Genomic DNA, 18,716 nt, shown 5'->3' with positions numbered 1-18,716 from the left:
ACTTGCACTTGAGGAGTATCATACTTCTGAAATAACAGAATTTGTCAAGTTTGCTGCTCTCACTGAATCTGAGTAATTCCCATAGTCAAGAAATTCAGGCTGTATTGTCTTTCTGTCTGAAAAACTTTAATAGCAATTTTTTATTAGGAAGCAAAAGTTGCACTCCATTTCAACAATGTCAAATTTTAGTAATATTAAAGCTAATCCATATATATAACATAAGGAAATAATGAGATACCTAATGGGAGCTCAAACACACACTTTAAATGTAGAGGTAGTTTTGCATTTTGAGATTTGTCATTTTGCTGTTTCAAGGTTTGAAAATGTGTTTTGAATATATTTTGAGAAAGAGTGTGAAAAATAAGAGATTACCTAATGTTTTTGTTTACTATGCAGCTCCTTCCATACACACGCGTTCAATTATTAAGAGCACTAAACATTTTCTGGTGCTCCTGTTTTTCAGTACAGGCTTTGCCTGCTTTCTGTTTGCTGCTTACAACATAATGACATCTGCTGGAAGAGGTCACTACTAAAAAGGTGTTACCAACTGAGAGAGAAGTTGAAATCCAATCTGGATAAACGTATGTTTGAATCTTTACCAGTTATCACCTAAACGTGTATTTACAGCTGATAGATAAGTAGGTGAAAACAATATAAAATAGTACTACCTAATATGTATTCAAAAAGTGATATTTAAAATCATAAGGGAAAAAAAAAAAAAGAAAGAAAAAGGCAAGCCAGTGCTGAACTTAAAGGGATAGGGATGCATTCCAAAATACAATTATATTGATTTGACTCATTTGGGAGGAGAGCTGATCAGTAAAAGCTGTTTTCTTTCACGTGAGACATCTTGGGTTCAACACAGTACCACTTAAGCCAAGAAAGGACTTCTGTGGACCTTGTATGATTTCTGGGAATTCCTCTCAGGCCTGGAGCAGGCAGTTTCTATATTATCTAGCAATTTGGAGCAAAACTAGTTAATCAGCTGTTTGTTATTTTTAGTCCTGCAGCCCTTCCTGTCTCAGTTACACATCTTTCAATGAATTTATATCAGATAACATTTAGCTGGTTACCTGACCAAATGTGCCTGGTTCACAAACATTTGAGACTGTCTGGAAAGGAAAACCACTGCATTCACCAGGGAGAGCCTGTGGTGATGCAGCCCACATCCCTGATGTGAAGGTTGTCTGGGTTGACAGTGACTGTAAAATACTAGTAAGTTGCAGGTTTATAGGAAATTGAATAATTAATCTTAGGCTCAGAAAAAAAATTAAATATCGTGCAAATCTGAAGTCTTGCTTCTCATGTCTCATTTGTTTGTGTTTTCTGGGTACCTATGACATAGATATACCTCTTGACTTGCACAAAAAATGTGTTTTGCTACCATTTCTTTTCTTCTTTTCCAATCCCATTTTTGTCTATAATTTCACCATTAGTGTGGAAGAATTGTCCTTTAACATTTAAGTGTCATAGATGTGTTATTTCCATGCCTAAAATCTTTAAGAGACTAAAATAAAAAGTAATGAGTAAAGATGTAGGCTGCCTTTTAGGTACCCGTCTCAAGTTATTAAATACAGTTACTCCCTTTATAACTAATATATTACCATATCAGTTCTTCATATGGTTTATTCTCTCTGCCTTTGAAAAAACAGCATATTCCCTGTTTCTTTCTCCATGTCAATCTACACCAGTGATCTATTCAACTGACAAGTGCTGATGTAGGTCTCTAAAAGCTTCAGTCTGCATACTGAGGTATGCCTTGTTATTTAATCAAGCCATGTCTAAGCAGTCTACTTCCCTTTTGGTGATCAGGCAGCCTGTAGGAGACACCAACAACTCACTTCCTTTTGTTGCCTCAATCTCTAATTCTTATCCACAGGCTTTTGACTTGCTCATGCCTGCCCTTCAAGGAGGGCTCTCCACACTCAATCCACCTCTTGATGTAGAAGGAGGTCAATCCCTCTGCCTCTCCTTCTTGCCCCATCTCTTCTGAACAGCCTGTAACGATCAATAGCCCCACTCCTGTCATGGGATTCATCCCACCAAGTTTCAGTAATGGCAAGAAGAGCACGGCTTTCTGGTAACACCTTGGCTTCCAGCTCCTCCTATTTGCTGCCCATGCTGTGTGCATTGGTTTAAAGGCACCTCGGCTGGGTTGTAGACCAAATTGCTGTCCTAGAGGAACACACCTTAATTCCTTTGAGATAATCTTCTGGTGTTTCCCTGTTGGCTTTTGTTTCCTTAGGAGTCCTTAGCTTGTCCCCATAAGACTGTGAGTGTGTTCCAGAGTGTTTAGCACAATTCAGAGTCAGCAAATGGAAGATGCACTTCAGGTGGATTAATGATTTCACCCCCAAACTTGACATGCTGCCCCTTGGTTCATCTATGATGAGCTTGATTTTATCCCCTTCCCACTTCAAACCTAGATTAAAACCGTCTCAATCAGCCCTGACTACTCACAGGCTAAAGTTGTTTTATCCCTTTTTTTCAGGCGAACTCCATCTTGCTCCAGCATTCCTGGTGCTGTGCAAACTCCACTGAGAGCAAATGACCTTTTCAAGGCTACTTTAACTCTTCTGACTTTGTGTTGCCAATCAACATTAAGATAATTTTATGTTAAAGGTTTGAAAAATTCAGGAATATACAAGCAGGATGGATCCACACTTGAAAAAAAAGAAAGAGTGAGTTTAATAGCAGAGCTGCAGATAAAACTTTAGAGGTCAAAAATACACAGAAGAACAATAAACACCACAGTGATACAGGAAACAGTATAATGAACAGAATAAACATTGTACTAGCAGTTGAAGAGTAGTAAACACTGCTGAGATATTAATCAAGAGGGAATGTGGTTTATAGCTGGATTTGCCTTGAGACAGTGTAAGTTATAAACCCATTTGTATAATATATTTTTGTTTCTAATATTTTCACAGCCACCAAAATGAATATTTAATAAAATAATTAAAGACTTACCCTTTTTGATGTGATAAGAAACTAAGAAACAAAGTCCCATCACTAATAGTTCATCTTTGTGGGAATACGTATCATTATTTTGACACAAAGCCTGAATTATTATGGAAAGCAAATAGAGAAACAAGGTCTCAAAGCTCTTGGATTTTTCTTTTATTGCTGTCATTGTCACTGCATACTCTGTGGCAATGTAACAGTGGATAAATTAAGGCTCACAGAATCAGATAATTGCTAATGTTCCTTATGACATCTTTTTCTTTATGAAACTATGTAAAGGATACATTTAATTTCCTGTAGTTCTTATACATACACTTCAAATTCTTTGATGCCCTAGACTTGGAGGGATTTAACTGGCTAAAGAACTAGATGCTTTGATTCTGTACTTCCTTTTCTATTCCTTATCAGTCATTTACAGAAGCTTTTCCCCCAAGGACTTGTTTTTACTTAGGGAGAAATGTACACCCTAAGAAAAAAAAAAAAAAGAAAGAAAACCAAGGAAAAAGAAACAAAACCTGATACCAAACAGCAAAACAGCAAAACAGAACTTTTTCCCTCTTACCGAATTCAGGGACAGGAAGTCTCTGAAACAATGCTTAAATGATACTGACCCTCAGCAGCACACACACAGCTGGCTGTATTTAAAGAGCTGCAGGAAATGAATCAGCATCTAACTAAAGCTAGGCATTTCCAAAGGCCAGAGAATGGAAAGTCTTTCCATAGTGGAAGTTATCACTATGAAGGTCAGGTAGCAGAGCATTCTGTAAACTGGCCTTCATCCTTTTACTTGAGGAACCACCTAAATTATTTTTAAGCTACCTAGAGATGCCACAAAATTCTTTGTGAACAAATGGTCTAAATATATTGCAGAAATGAAGCCAGGTCATTTAAAGGAATTGCTGGTGTGAGATGAAAGTTATGCAGATTTTACATACCAAATGAAGAAGGAAGCAACAGAAACTCAACATCACTTAGAGCCAAAAAGATACTGTTTAAATAAGCAAACCAAATTCTGCATATGTACTTCATAAATTACACAGATGGACACAACCTCCAGTCTAGAGGTTTAGCCTACAAAACACGGGACATATCTTTCATTGGACCTTATCCTCCCTTTCCTAACTGGGCAGTAAAGATGCCAAAAAAGATAATTCCATGTTTGTGATTTTTGTTCACAGCTCCTTAAAAACCTCTAAAGTTAGAGGAAGAAATTGCCAGTGGTTGAGACAAGAAGGAGTCTTTTCTCTTTTTAATTTTGGAGGAAGTCACCTTAAATTCATGGTTGTTTGTATTATAAAAATAAACATGCCAGTACACATTTGGAACTTCATATGACTATTTTCTTCCCAATAAGACAGTATGTTCAATGAAGTCTAATACTTGACAGTCGTTAGCAAGCAGAGAAGTCCATTTTTCTTTACCAGTAATATCCTTTCACCTCATTATAAAACAAGAGTTGTCATACCAAAATTGAAGACTTGTCAACAGCGGGGGGAAAATAATTTTTAATTACTGTGTGGATAAAGCTTCAGGATGATGAGAAAGTGTGATAATTGAAAGAATTATAGGCAATTCTTAAATTAAATCTTGTATTTTTAGTTGTTAGTTTTCTGTGTGTTTCTATATAAAGAACAATCAAAAAATGCATTGGTGAGTGGATGCAGTGGATAGATTCTTCTGGAGTATTATCATGTGTGTTCCAGCCCTAAAACAAGCCCTGTATTAAGTACACTTAGTCTCTGGACTTCAGCAAAGATTTAGGGATCAGTGAGTAGCAAAAGTCATTAAAAAGAAAAGAGATACTCAATTTTGATCAAAAATAAAACTAATAATAAAAAACAACTATTTCCTTTTAATACATAGTTTGAATATTGGACCTGTAGTCTCTATGCTTAGGCAGGTCCTTAGATGACCTGCAAAGATATACAATATAGAATAAAATAAGTATTAATGTCAGGTACAGTTATAGAAGGGCAAAAGCAGTTAAAAGATAATTGATTTTTAATTTTTTTTCCTTCTGATAGAAGTGTGTTTACTAAATGGAATGTCATTCTTCCTTTTGTCTTCTAGGGAAAAATTATTCAAAATTCCTAGAGCACTTACTAATTGAAGAAATTAAAATTAGTAATTAACAGTAGTGTACTTAAAGCAGCAGAAGTACAAAATTGCCATTAGTTTCTCAATATCAACATCCACATTTTATAATGTTTTGTTAGTACTTTATCTTAGTCAGCTCACTGTTCCTTCTTCAGAGAAGTCTATAGCATAAACTAAATGGGCCACATTAATATGCAATTTCCACCTGAGACAGTGCAATTGCAGTATAGATAGCCATGGCTGGGTGCATTTTCACTAGTGGCTGCTGGGCATAATTTAATCCTTTTTAATAATTTTATAGATATAACCTTTTACTCAATTGCTCACTCTGTTACATTAATTATTAGTAAGTGAAAATATAATTTAAACATAGGTCAATAACCTGTGATACATTTTTTTTAATATTTCTCTCTTAAGGAGGCCTACGTAATAACAATAACAAGATTTTTACAATATTTTGGTGTATGGCTTAGCAATAAATATTACAATGGTAATGAAGGACAACTATTTAGAGGGATTTATAGAGGAAAATTTCCAAATACTGAATTTGTCATGGAAGCCTCAGACCTATGTGTATAATGAGACAATATATTAAGTAAAAATGGTGTATCAAAGTTCTCAAAACTTTAACAACAAACTGCTTGAACATTTGAATTAACATGTTTCTAAAATTCAGATTTTGCAGTGCTGAGGTATCCCACCTGCACATTGTATACAGAAACATAGACTTCCTCCAGATAGGAAAGGATCTTAATGTATTGAAGGCTGTGTCCACACTTCTGCAATCATTTTCACCTGCTTGCTTTCAGGAGCCTGGACCTTTTAAGTCCACAAGGGTTATTTTTAGGCTTTGTGCTGTTTGTTGCATTTTCCCTTTTATTAGCTTGTAAGACACTTACAGCTTTTGACTTTTCTGTTTATTAGTTTTGTTTTCATATTTTAGTTTAGGAGATATGGCAGTCTTTCTTATGAGTTCAAAACATTTTACTTCATTTCTTAGAGCATAAAAGACTTGAGGAAAAGCAAAGAACAATATTTTCAAACATAGCCTGTAAGTTTGCATATTGAGTTAAGAAAATATCTAAACAGAAGCATCTTATACCTGATTTTTTTATAGGCATTTATCCAATTCAGCTTAAGGTTATTAGGAACAGGTAGGTAGTTTGTATTTCTGAACAGAAATGCCATCTTGAAACCAGATATGAAATGTTAGAGAGAATTCAAGAAAACATTCTGCCATTTTATTTGAAGAGGTTCCCATACTTTTACTAATTTGAAATCAGTATATGTATTTCATCTAATTAGTATTTCATGTCAAAAACATGAGAGTGATCAGGATCCAGGTCTCTTCCAAGGGAAAAACACTCATCCCATTCTCCATTAGAAGAGGGAATGAAATCTAGGTCTTCTACTTCCCAGCCTCCAGCCACCAAGATCTTAAAAATGAGGCATTACTGCCTTCTTTCCTGTGCATATATTAAGAGAATCAGATGCGTAAAAGCAAGTCAGGCTAAGTCAGACTGCAAGAAAACTTATGGAATAAAATCCTTTCGGGAACTCAGTCAATTTGATTTCTGAATCTGAGCTGGGCTTGCATGAATAAAATCATTATGATTCTGAACTACCTAAATATGCAGATGTGAAACTGGCATCCAGGTTCTGATTTTAGGGTCCTAACAATAACTTCATCATACTTTTCCATTAGCTGAGCAGGGCTTTGGGGGATCATGACTTAGTCCCATACCTGTCAATCCTGCTTGCATCCTTGTTTCTTTGACGTTCTTAGCCTCAGAGCAGAAACAGCCAGAGGTTCTGCTAAAATGAGACATGCTCACTAAACAGTCACTAAAAAACATGGGAAAGTACATTATAAAGATTAGTTAATGCAATTGTTCTTTAGAAGAGGTGAGCAGGAAAGTTCAGCTGTTTTGCAAATATAGAGAAGTTTATAGAAAGAATAATTAAAGAGTCTTCTTTGGTAGGCAAATTCCTACTTTGTGCTTGTTCTGGATGGACACTGTAAGTGGAAAATAGCTTCCCACCTGCCAGGCCTGCTGTGCTTGTCTTTGAGTCCAGAGTAGTCTTTCTCTGCTGTTGGAGAAAATAGACTGCTTGGAAATGTGGATATATGGATGGATGATGAGAGCTATTGAAGTCTTTATTAGCTAAAAACTTGCAGAAACGGAAGAGTCCATAAAAATACGAAATAACTAATTCAGAATGTTTAGTGAAAGTAAGTCCTCTTGCTGAAAAGATGCTGCTTGAGTGTTTCAGAGCCAAAATTGAGACTCAGTAAGAAGCAGATAGGAGCTTAGAAGCTTTGCCTCTGGTAATTACATGCACCAATTTGTTGATATGAGTATATCCCTTAATTTGTATTTGCATCTATTAAATACATCTGTTGAAATAAATCATATTAAATCTTCTCATTATCTCTCTTATCCTTTTGTAACTAATTCTGTTTTCTCTTTAATGTGAGATTTATAGTTGTGCAGGTGACTCAGTATCTTCATTCTTGGTGAGCCTCCATTCCCATGTCTCATCCACTTAATTGTTTTCTTTCTATGATCACATTGGTGAGGTACTTTAAAAGTTGTAATTACTCTTTACAACACTCCTTCAGAGGAGATAAAATTACAGAGACAGAGATATATTAATATTAAGTGTTTCAAAGCCAAGAGGAGAATTCATGTGTGTCTGGCTCCTGGAGTCAAATGGGAGTCGGCTGAATGAAAACTTGACTGCAAAACAAATTAAAAAATAAATAAATACCTGCTTCATGTCCATGAGAAGAACATAGTCACAGGATAGGATGCTGAAAGATTTGCAATGATGGCAAGGTGCAAAGTAAAATGAGTCATCTTTTCAGCAATACAAGCACCATTCACTGCCCTACCTTTAGATAAGGGCTAACTGCAATGCTTCCTAATTTCAACAAATGTTTGCATCATTTAGTTGTGTGACATGAAGGTGTTGGTGTCTCTTTGCTGCTGAAAGGGAATGTTCTTAAGTGCTGACCTGCTAGATAAATCCTTGCTGATAAGAGAGTGGAAAACTCTTTTCTGTGTGATTTTTACCTGCTGGTATGCTAAAAACAGTGTTGTTTGGGTCTCATAGTGTAATTCCTATTTTGTTGAGTTTTAATCTTGAAACTATGGTCAGGGTGGTAAATAATGTAACTTCAAGTATGAGGATGATGAAATATTGTGAGTATTGTTCTAAGATACCTGGTAAAATTGCTCTGGTCTCTAATGATGACTTGAGATCCTCTTGAGATCTTCTGAATTCTGAAGACAGCTTAGGGCTGTATAGAGCAGGAAGCTGGGCTCTCATCTGTATGGAACCAGTCTGGTCTGTATGTTGTACTGGATATCTGGGGGCAATACAATCATATGTTGTGCATAAAAAGATATACACCTAATCAAAAGTGGGCAAAGGTAAAAGATTCCCAGATGTGTAGTCACAAGCTTGATTTAATCGTGGGACACTTCTGGGCATTCCTTTTATAGCCTCACCAGACTTGAAGAATAGTATCACTTGCACAGGCTTGAGATTTTTACCTGGCCATGTGGGATTTATATAATTTGGTATGTTTTTTCAGTGTATTTTTGTGAGTTTACAAGTGATACACATACCAATGTTATGTACAAAACCTTTGCATCTATGTAAGCAGTGATCCCTTAGGGACAGATTACTGGTTGCCAGGTTTGAAAGATGAAATTCCTTTATTTTCTGTAGAAGAAAACCTAAGTCTCTAAGGACATGATCTCTGTGCTATGGGAAATTAAAACTTGTGTTTACTCTGACTAGTCTGACGTATCTTCCACTGATGGAGTTCAGGAGATACCACCTTGCCACACAACTCTTTGTTGCCCCAAATCTCATGCTTTGTTTTAAACAGACCAGTTTAGTAAAGGTATCTACCAAGTACTGCTCATCTATTTTAACTGCACTTCAAGGTTGAATGACAGCCCATATTGATATGTGTATTAATATTCTAGAAAAAATTCAGGTGTAGTCTGTGTAAAGGACAGCCTTCACAACCTTTATTACTCTTGATAAAGGCCATCAAGGATGTTCTTTATTGGATAATCCTTGAGCTTTGCATATATATCAAGCAAAAGAAGAAGTGCAGTGTTTGAAGCAAGATATTCAGGTGTATTTTTGGGCACTAGAAAATAAATATAAGAAATTAGATATACAACATCTCTCCAAATTATCAAATGCATCCTAACCAATAATGCATTTTGACTTTTTTACTATTGTTATTTTATTAGGGTATTTTCTCAAACAGTTTAGTATTGTGGAAGGGTATTCCTTTAAGATTGTCACTGCTCACACAGACAGATACCATCTTTTTGCCTGTGAACTGAATAAGCATTCAGCAACCTTTTGGTAATATTTTTATTCCAAATTAAACAATTTTTTTTTTCCCAGTATACAACATAAACCTTCCCTGACTCAACTTCATGCCATTTCCTCAAGTCTTGCCACTGGTCAGGACACTGAAGAGATTGGTGCCTGCCCCTCCCCTTCCCCTCGTGAGGAAGATGTAACTGCAGTGAGGTCTCCCCTCAGTCCTCTCTTCTCCAGGCTGAACAGACCAAGTGACCTCAGTCACTCCTCACAAGGCTTATAAGGACACAATAACAGTGAATTCACAGAGTTTTGCCTATGAAGCAGTATTTCCCTCACACTCTACCTTGTGAATACTTAGCTCTAGGGTAACTATATCTTGACTTCTCAGATCCGAATCCACTTTACTGGATTTATATGAAGACTCTTCATTAGTGCTGTACATGAAAAACTAGGGTGTGATTTTTTTAGAAAAGAGAAATAATTATTGCTCTATGAGAGAATGATCTGTAAACAGATTTGTTCTTTTACATCTGTGCAATTTTCAAATGTGTTTTATTGACTCAGCTATGTAACCTTCTCTGTTGCTATCCACTTTTGTAGTTAGATTTTGGCTTATAACCACCTATTTATTTATCTACATAAAAAGCATACAGAATAAATATTCCTAAACCACGTTTTACTTATATTGTTATACTATTACTATTGTTATACTATTTTATTGTAAATCTGTAAACATTTTATATAGAAACTAAAATTCTTTATGTAGTTCAAGTAAAATTCTTTAGGATTTTATCCTAAAAGAAAGAGATTTCCACTTTAGGAGTGCACTTCTATAAATAGTTATTTCTAATAAGGTAATATCGACTGCAATATTTACAACAGATTTACTGACATAGCCAACCTATTTGCAGTCATTGATATATGAATGTGTCTTCCAGAAGAATATGGTTTGTTAGCCAAGTATAAGCAGCTTTTAGAAGAATTTAGCTGCATATTGGTATTTAATATTCATCAAGTTACTGAAAATTTTAGTAAGCTTTGTTCCCTTTTCATGCACTTTGAATAGAATTTTCATGATAAAATTCAAAAAGAATTTTCAAGATCAAAAACTTCAGCAAGAAGTTAGGGGGACAGTTTGGGTTTTTTGTCTCTCAGTAAGGAAAACCCATGAAATATAATTATCTGGGTTTGCATAACAGAAGGTGCAGTTGCTTACACTAATATGAAAGAAATTTATCTTTGCATGCTCTTAAAAACAGTGAAAACAGATTTATTTGGCTCAAATATCTTCATATTAAAAACTCAAAAACTTCATATTAAATTAAAAGCAATGTTTTGAAGTAATACAAGACACATCCTTAGCTTTCCATTAACAAATATATTAATTGCTGTTAAAAAGATACAAAAGTTTCAGAAGTTTGGTAATATTCAACTATCAACTAAATCAGCTTGCAATTCCTTTCCAACACACTTTTATACCAGCTAAAGCCAAATATATTTGATGCCCTGTACCCAAATGTTTATGTGATCTATACACATAGTGGGCATGTGGTTTTCTTACTATCACCTACATAATTGGTTTGATTTGTCCAAAAAGCAAGGGAGACACTTGCAATGATAAAGTATTGCATGTGCAGTAAGCCATATAGCCATTGAAGGGTTGTGGAGAAGTCATTTGGTTGAAACTCTCACTCAAAACAGGGCTGAGGCCCACATTAAATGGGTAAACTATGGCATTGCCAAGTGAATCTGGATAACCTCCACAGTCTCTCTGGGCTGAGAAACTGTGGGGAGCCCAGCAAAGCATCACCAAGATGGTCAGGCCTAGAGAATGTGTTCTCTCAGGAGTGGGAGAGAGAGCTTTGTCTGTTGGCGAAGAAGGACAGTCTAGAGAAGTACTCTACAACGGCTTGAAGGGGAGTTACAAACACCGTCAGGTAACTCTTAGTAGGGGCAGGTGGTGAAACACTAGACAGCTCTCTCAGGGAGGTTCAGTTTAGGAAATTGGTTGGTCATTAGGAAGTTGATGAAGAAAATTACTCAAAAAATATTGAAAATTTAATTGTATTAGTTTAATAAAACATTTTAAGTTGTTTCAGGTTTTATTTATTCCTCTGATCTTAGCATTTTATGCTGTTTCTCTGCAATGAAATTAATTTCTGTTGTTACTTTTTTAAAAATTCAAATTAACTTTGTGATGGAAAGCTTGAATCCTCCAAGCGTAATGAATATATCTGAATGCATTTATGGGTGATGAAAAATAATAAAAGTCATCTTCAAATTATCTTTAAATTTTACATCCAATTTCTATTAATATAAACCATGTTTCCTCCATAAAATATTTCTTTGAAAGTAGGTTAAGAATTATCCTGGAGATTTGAGGGAGTCAACACCATTTGCATTTGCAGTACCATTTTTATGTAGTGACTCTTCAGGTTATTGCTATATAGAGAGTTGTAGAACTCTCTGAACAGCACTGTTCCCATCTCTGGTGAATGGTAATTAACCTTCAGGTTATGAACTCATACAAAATATGCTAAGGTTATTGTTATCCAAATAAAGTACCAGAGAATAATAAAGTTTCAGGGAAAACTTCATCCAAGTTTTTCACTGTGGACAAAAAAATATAGTTTATTCTTTTTTCAAAGATTTTTCTGTATTGTAACCTGGTTTAGACTGCAGCAGTTTATTTATTCACATACAGAGTGTGAATTAACGTGTGAAAAAAGGAGGAATGTGAGGATAGGGTTTCTGCAGCTATTCTGTACTGAACTCACCTCTGTGCTGTTAAACTGTTTCATTCTTTCACAAAGGAGAATTATAATGACTCCCTTACTATGCATGCAGAGACAAATGAATGCATCCATAGCATTTACATCCATGAGGTGGGACCAGAATGTGCACAGACACCAGTGAAGTCTTTTCGCTACAGTGTGACCTGTGACTTGTTAACCAGTGGTCCCATCCCAGCTCTGCTTTCCTTCTGTGCTGCTTTGTCCTTGGTGTGCAACGCCAGCCCCACGGGCACTATGTGACACCTTTTAAGGATTGTTGAACACTATGAGCTGTTTCTGCAACAAATCATCACAAAACTCTGCAGCACAGGAGATTTTTTTGATTGTGACAAATGCCTTTAAACTTCTACTTAAACTGCCTCAAGAAGTATGAACTTCTAACATTAAATATATCCTGGTGATAAGAGAACTTTATTTGCTTACATTATCAAGCACACGAAATTTGAAATCAGTATGTTACCTAAATTTTTTGACTCAACCTATCACTTGCTGGATGCAGTAAAACGGTTTACAACTTATGGTTGGTTTAGAAGATTTTTATCCAAATATACAAGCATTGTGAGTTTTATTTATTTCATATTTTATCTTAGTCCTGATCTCTCATAGACACCTCATGGTGGGGTTCCAAGCATTCTGCAATTTCAGTGCACTCTGTATATGAACAAATAAACTTTCAATATCCAGATCCTGGCTCCAAAGGCTTGCAATCAAAAAAAGAGGAGGAAGACAAGGGAAGAGAGAGGAAGGGCAACACAGATGACAAAGTTATATGTGGGTCCTCCAGCAGAATCAGGACAGAAACAGGGAGAATCTTGCCCTGTGTGATAAATTTTTTTCCTTTATTAAACAAAGGTGAAATATGAACATACTGCTGAGGTCACCTTTGTTTTCTTCCTTCCCTCTCTTCTTCTTAGGTTCACATGTCCCTTTTTTGTCTCGTCCTCTGTTTTTCAGCTTGGACATTCTTCACTTCATCTTGTCTTCTCTTCCTTTTCCCTGTTCCCTTGTGCACTTCAAGTCTAATTTGTTTGCAGTCATCGAAAGAACAAGTGCTCTACTCAGACATTATCCAGAGACCCCTAAGCTCTTGCAGACCTTGTCAGCTCCAGAACTCAAAGAAATACAGGCATTTCAGGCCAGGTCTGCACTTGGAGTAGTGCGGTGATAGAAGGATTGATCAGCCCACGAGCAGGACTAGGTTAAAGCTCCATTTTGGTTTGAGGGCTGGGTTATCAGCACTGTGCAGAGGTGCACTGTGGCATCTAATGTACCAGATGGCTTAAAGCAAATCTCTTCTTGCTCATTTTCAGTGCGGTGTCATGAAGAGAGATGCTTTGAAAGAATTCTGGATGGAATCAGGTTTTTTTAGGGAAATAGAGTTTAGAAAAATAAACATCACTTGTTCTGTATTTCCACACTGAGAAATCCATTTCTAAGAGTGAAATCCGGTCAGTCTTATTGTGCTCAGTATATTTCCCAATTAAGAAGAGCAATGTGATGACTGCTGTACTAAAGAAGCCTAGGTCATCAGGAGAACTCTGAAACACAGAGGAAGGGCAGAGAAATTCTGCTACTCTCTGAGAAGAGTGTCATGGAAAATCCCAGTAGGGACTTTGAAAGCAAGAGTCCATTTTTCTGTTCTTTGAGTTCTTATTACTGAGTATTTCTGTAGCTTACAAATAAACTTCCCTGCTTCACCTGTATCTGGGGCTTTTTGTGCACAGCACTGATGATATAAGGGAGTAGCGAGGCCTTGTTGACAGCCTATGAAGAGAATTAGAGCTCATCTCTTCAGAAGTCTTGCAACCTGTTGGGACTAATTGCAAACTCAGATCAGAAGTCAAGAGTTACTCATTCCTCGACATTTCATTTTCCTTCTGCATTCATCAGACTAGGACTGCTGAAGTTTTATTTCAAACACAGAAAATTGGTAAAAAGCATAGGTTATGTTGGAAAGATTGAAGCCCAGGGAGAGAATTGTCTATGAATCTGAAGGAACTCATAATTTAGAGTACTTGTCGTACTAAAAAGTATTGAAAGAGAAGTCTGCCTGGATCCTTTGTTATACTCTGGAAAAGAAGTGGTACAGCGGTACATCATTGCAAATACTGTGATATATAAATATTTCTTCATAATTTGCTAAATATTATCATATTTTGGTGTTATTTCTTAGGCTTAATTAAAATCCTCACATAAAATCAAGAAGGTAGATTCCATTTTTATTTTTAATTTTGCTGGTGAGAGGCAAGGAGAAAAAATACATCAGAAAGAAGATGAAGTCTTTCAGACTGGTTATGCACCTTATAAACCTGGGAGATTGGAGACTGAAAAACAGCTACAAAATCACTATTAAGTACCTACTGGGCAAAAAGGTTATTTTATTGTCTCCTGTGGAAGTATCCTGAAGGTTTTCTGTCCACGCTGTAGGCTCTTAGAGTTGGGATTGAGAATGGTGTTGCTATTAATTGTGGGGTTTTTAAGCTTTGTGCTTGTTTTTATTGCCCTGTAATGAATACAATTGCAACTAGGCCCTTCTCCTACTTATTTATAGTCCGTGAGTTGCAGTTGCTCTAAACGTACCTAAAGTTAGTGTTAGCCTAAAGATTTTTCTTCAGGCATGTTAAATCAAGAGAAGTATTACAGCCCTGTCATGAGGAAGGGTGTCGGCCTCTCCACAGTTAAAGCAAATAGACATTGTTGGTAGCAGAAAGTGCATGTAAAGACAAACTTGTTTGTCACAGCCTAATCAGCACTTGTGGGTGACATTCCTGACAATATTGCTGCAGGTTAAGTAGTTTTAGTGCCACCTTTTCCTTGATATCTTCTGTGAGAAATTTTTGTTGATCTTTGGGAGTTCACCTGCTGCATATTTTACAAAATTTTTTCTCTTCCTTTATCCTTGTTTTTTTGAGTCAAACATTCAGACATACATGGTTTTACAAACCAAATGCTTGGGGCTTTTTGCATAAAAATAATTATTTGCTTAGCGCAATCAGGATTTCCATAAATAAAACACAGGTAAAACTAATGTATCTAAGGGTTTAGGTAATTGACTTTTCTCCATTAACTCTTTACATTCTTGTGCACCAGATTTGGCTCATTAAAATATTTCAGGAAAAAATCACTGTCCAAAACCACCCATATAATAAGCAGTCCTTTTTTTCAAATACCCACTGAGTGTTTGGCTTATTTCTTTTGTTCAGAGTTCAGCACTGCTTGTACTGCCAGACTCCCCATTCTTGAGGATGTTTTTAGTGAGTGGCAGCATGTTTAGTTGCCTTTGCTGGCTGTTAAATGAGGCTAAACATGTAAAATTAAGAAATAAATTAGAAAAGCTGAGTGTCCTTTTTTCACCTTGTTTTCTCTTTTTGCTTCTGCTACAGCTTTCCAGATTTTATGACCTTTAAAACAAGATGTATGTGTCAATACCTGTTTACATGCTCCCACAAAGAGTACAATAATCACCTGTTAACAGTTTATGTGATTTCTGGACTATGTGAATATTAGGCTATGCTTAAAATAGTGTAATGGGTCAAGTACAACCTCCTTTAACAGTTACCAGATAGAAAGGGTTAACTGAAGTAAGGACTACTGGAGGGCAGGTCAGTGACCATAGGTAGCTATCTTGAATGGCTAGGTAGTAAAAAACTATGAAGTGTCAAAATGGTGTTTATATTTTTCATCTTTCCTTCTTTTTGGAGACGTACTTTATGCTAAGACAAAATAAGTTAAAAGGAGATTGGGAAAAATTAATTGTTGCAAATATGTCTGGAGCAATGACTTTAGTATTATGTTACAATCCAATAAGTTTTTGTTCAAATAAGTTTCACATTCTTCTGCTGGTTATTCATGCATCTCTGTTATCATCAGTGTAAGGCACATAAACCCACCTGTTTACCCAGTGGCTCATCAATAGAATAATGACAGAGAGGAGGGGCTTGCAGAGATCCAGGCAAGAATATCCATATGAGTTCTGAAATGTTCTGCCTCTCCACCCAGTCTGGCGCTGGACTGTGTTCTAGTTGATGTACCTCTCTGTATGTCTGTGCCACTGCAGCTGAACACAAGTAATCTGCAGGTTCTGAACAATGTACCTGAAATTCCTGCTCCTACATGAACTAGGCAGTCATTGTGGCAGCCTTCTCCAGCTGCATGGGAGAAGATTTCTGTCAGTTAATTCCATGTTTCATGACTTTGGAGCTGACCTTTGAGAAGGGCTCAGAAGCAGCATGAGCAGGCATAGTCAGATTGACCATAGGCCTTCACATTTTCCTGTTGTGAAATGACAACATTCAGCTTCACACATCAAAATAAATTAGGCCAATGAGAAGAAAGTAGAAATTAAAACAATCACTGATAGTTATATTAATACTTTTAGGTTTCTTTTCTGTTAAGAGAATGGCTCTTCTTTTACAGCAAAATGGGGAGAGAGGATTTGCCCTTCAAGTCAACCAAAAGTCTATTGCTTTAATTCCTCATTGCTGCCTTTTTTTGGCCTTCAGCATCAGTCACAGTGTTTACCAGTGAAAGTCCCAACCCATACACCAAATAACAATTACAGAGCTACTTAATCTATGGAAAAGTAACTGAGACTGTCTTTGTATTTGACTGAAGCACTGTGGGGAGCTAAGAACTGGATTGACAAATTAGACAAAAGATATTACTAATCCTATTCACTGTATACTGTTTAATATGTATGAAGAGGATTTATAACCAGTTCCTGAAGAGTTACTTTATCATTGGTTTCATTTGTAAAGGAAAAAAAAAGTAGAACTATTTTGCAGGAGACTTTTTCCCTGTTTTTGCTTCCAGAGTTTGCTTACCTGTATCCTGTCTTCTGTTGACAAAGAATCACTTGCTAGGGAACTGGAGTAGTTTGTTGATCCTCTTGATATCTTAGCAGGGTTCTTATAGCAACATTTAGTGTCACCCTTTTCAAATTTTATTAATCTGCCCAAATGCCAGCTTATTCACATGATCTCAAAATAAAAGAGGTTTTTATCTCAGGAGTGTTAAGTAAGCACAGGTAAAACTAAAACAGATTTCTGCTTTACATGGTTTTGTCAAATAGTGAGGAGCTGTAAGCACTTACATTTGCCAACTAAACATCCAAGTACCAGGAAAAAAAGAACAGATGTTTTCAGATGCATAAACTTAAGAATGTGTTTGTAAAGAAGAAAAAGCAATCAGGAGATAAAACCTTCTGGGTTTAGCTCATTGCTAGGTTTATCCTGTGGTCAATGGACTAGCAAAACAGCCATTGAAGTAATTCAGAGCTGCTTAAAAAATGATCAAAAAATTTTGTTCTGATCCAAAGCCAATTGAAGATAACAGAGAGGTGGGAGTTTTTTTACTATTTTAATGATTTTGTTCATGCTCTGCATTTTAAATGCACTCAAGAAAGGCATGTTCCTATGGATGAACCTAAGAGTCTTAAAAATCAAAGTCTCAGTGAAAGTAAATGGCACCTAAGTTTCTGAATAATTTTGTACTTTTGGTATGAGCAAACTCACTATCCAATTCTACTTAAAATGTTTAGAACTGCTTTTATCATTACATCTTCAACCAAAATTTAAATTGGTACCCGCCACAAAGTTCAGCCAGACGCATTAAAGTCATTAATGCAAACACATTATTCATAAAATATGTTGGTTTTTTTCCTTCCCCAAATCAATCATTAAACCAAAAAGAATTTAGTTCTTAGCAAGCAACCCCTACTTGCTTTATTGCATTGAAAATTCATGTTATGTGCACTGTTGCCAAAACAGTCCACTGTTCTGTGTACTTCACTGAGGCATTTCTTTCAGTGAGAGAAACCAGCAGAACATTACATTTCAATACCAAATTTCCATGGAGCTGCTCTATTTTGCTGAGGGAGCATCTCTGTTTGACAATATACAAATGAAAGAATATCGGTTGTCTTGATGCTACTGTGAGTCAGCTCGAGAAATGAGAAGAATACTCTCCTTTTGTCTTGTGAATAGCTTAGGTAAGCATAGCATATCATCCTTTCATTATGAAAGACTGAGAAATACTGAAAGTTTTTGTCCAGCTGGGGTCTCTGTATATACACTTACATCTTCCATTGTTGTGTTTCCAAGACACATGAAAGCATTTGAGGTTTCTACTGTTTTCATGATAACATTTTCATTGCAAAATTTTTTATAATTTTTTTCTCTCTCCTTTCTGTGCTTTTTTTCTTCACCTATTTCTTTTTAGATAGTCTATCTGAATGAAGTGAAAAATTAAACTATATAATGCAGCCTTATTATAGGCAGAACAAAATGAAGACGATCTGATGAGATAAATTGCTGAAGGTTAATAGCTTTTTAAAAATCAATCTTCCTTACAAAGGAAAAGGGTAAATGGCTTAGTGGATGAAGCCTTGGCCTCTCACCTTTCTGACCATAGTTCAAGTCTAAACTGTGAGGGTCCTGAGTTACATGCTTTATTGGGCTGAGATCAGTCTCTAGTGGGCAGGAGTCTGCATTACAAGATTCA

This window comes from Camarhynchus parvulus, chromosome 5 (genome assembly GCF_901933205.1).
Source record: "Camarhynchus parvulus chromosome 5, STF_HiC, whole genome shotgun sequence".
Taxonomy (NCBI): domain Eukaryota; kingdom Metazoa; phylum Chordata; class Aves; order Passeriformes; family Thraupidae; genus Camarhynchus; species Camarhynchus parvulus.
The sequence above is the reverse complement of the archived record's forward strand: the minus strand, read 5'-3'. Positions refer to the sequence as shown.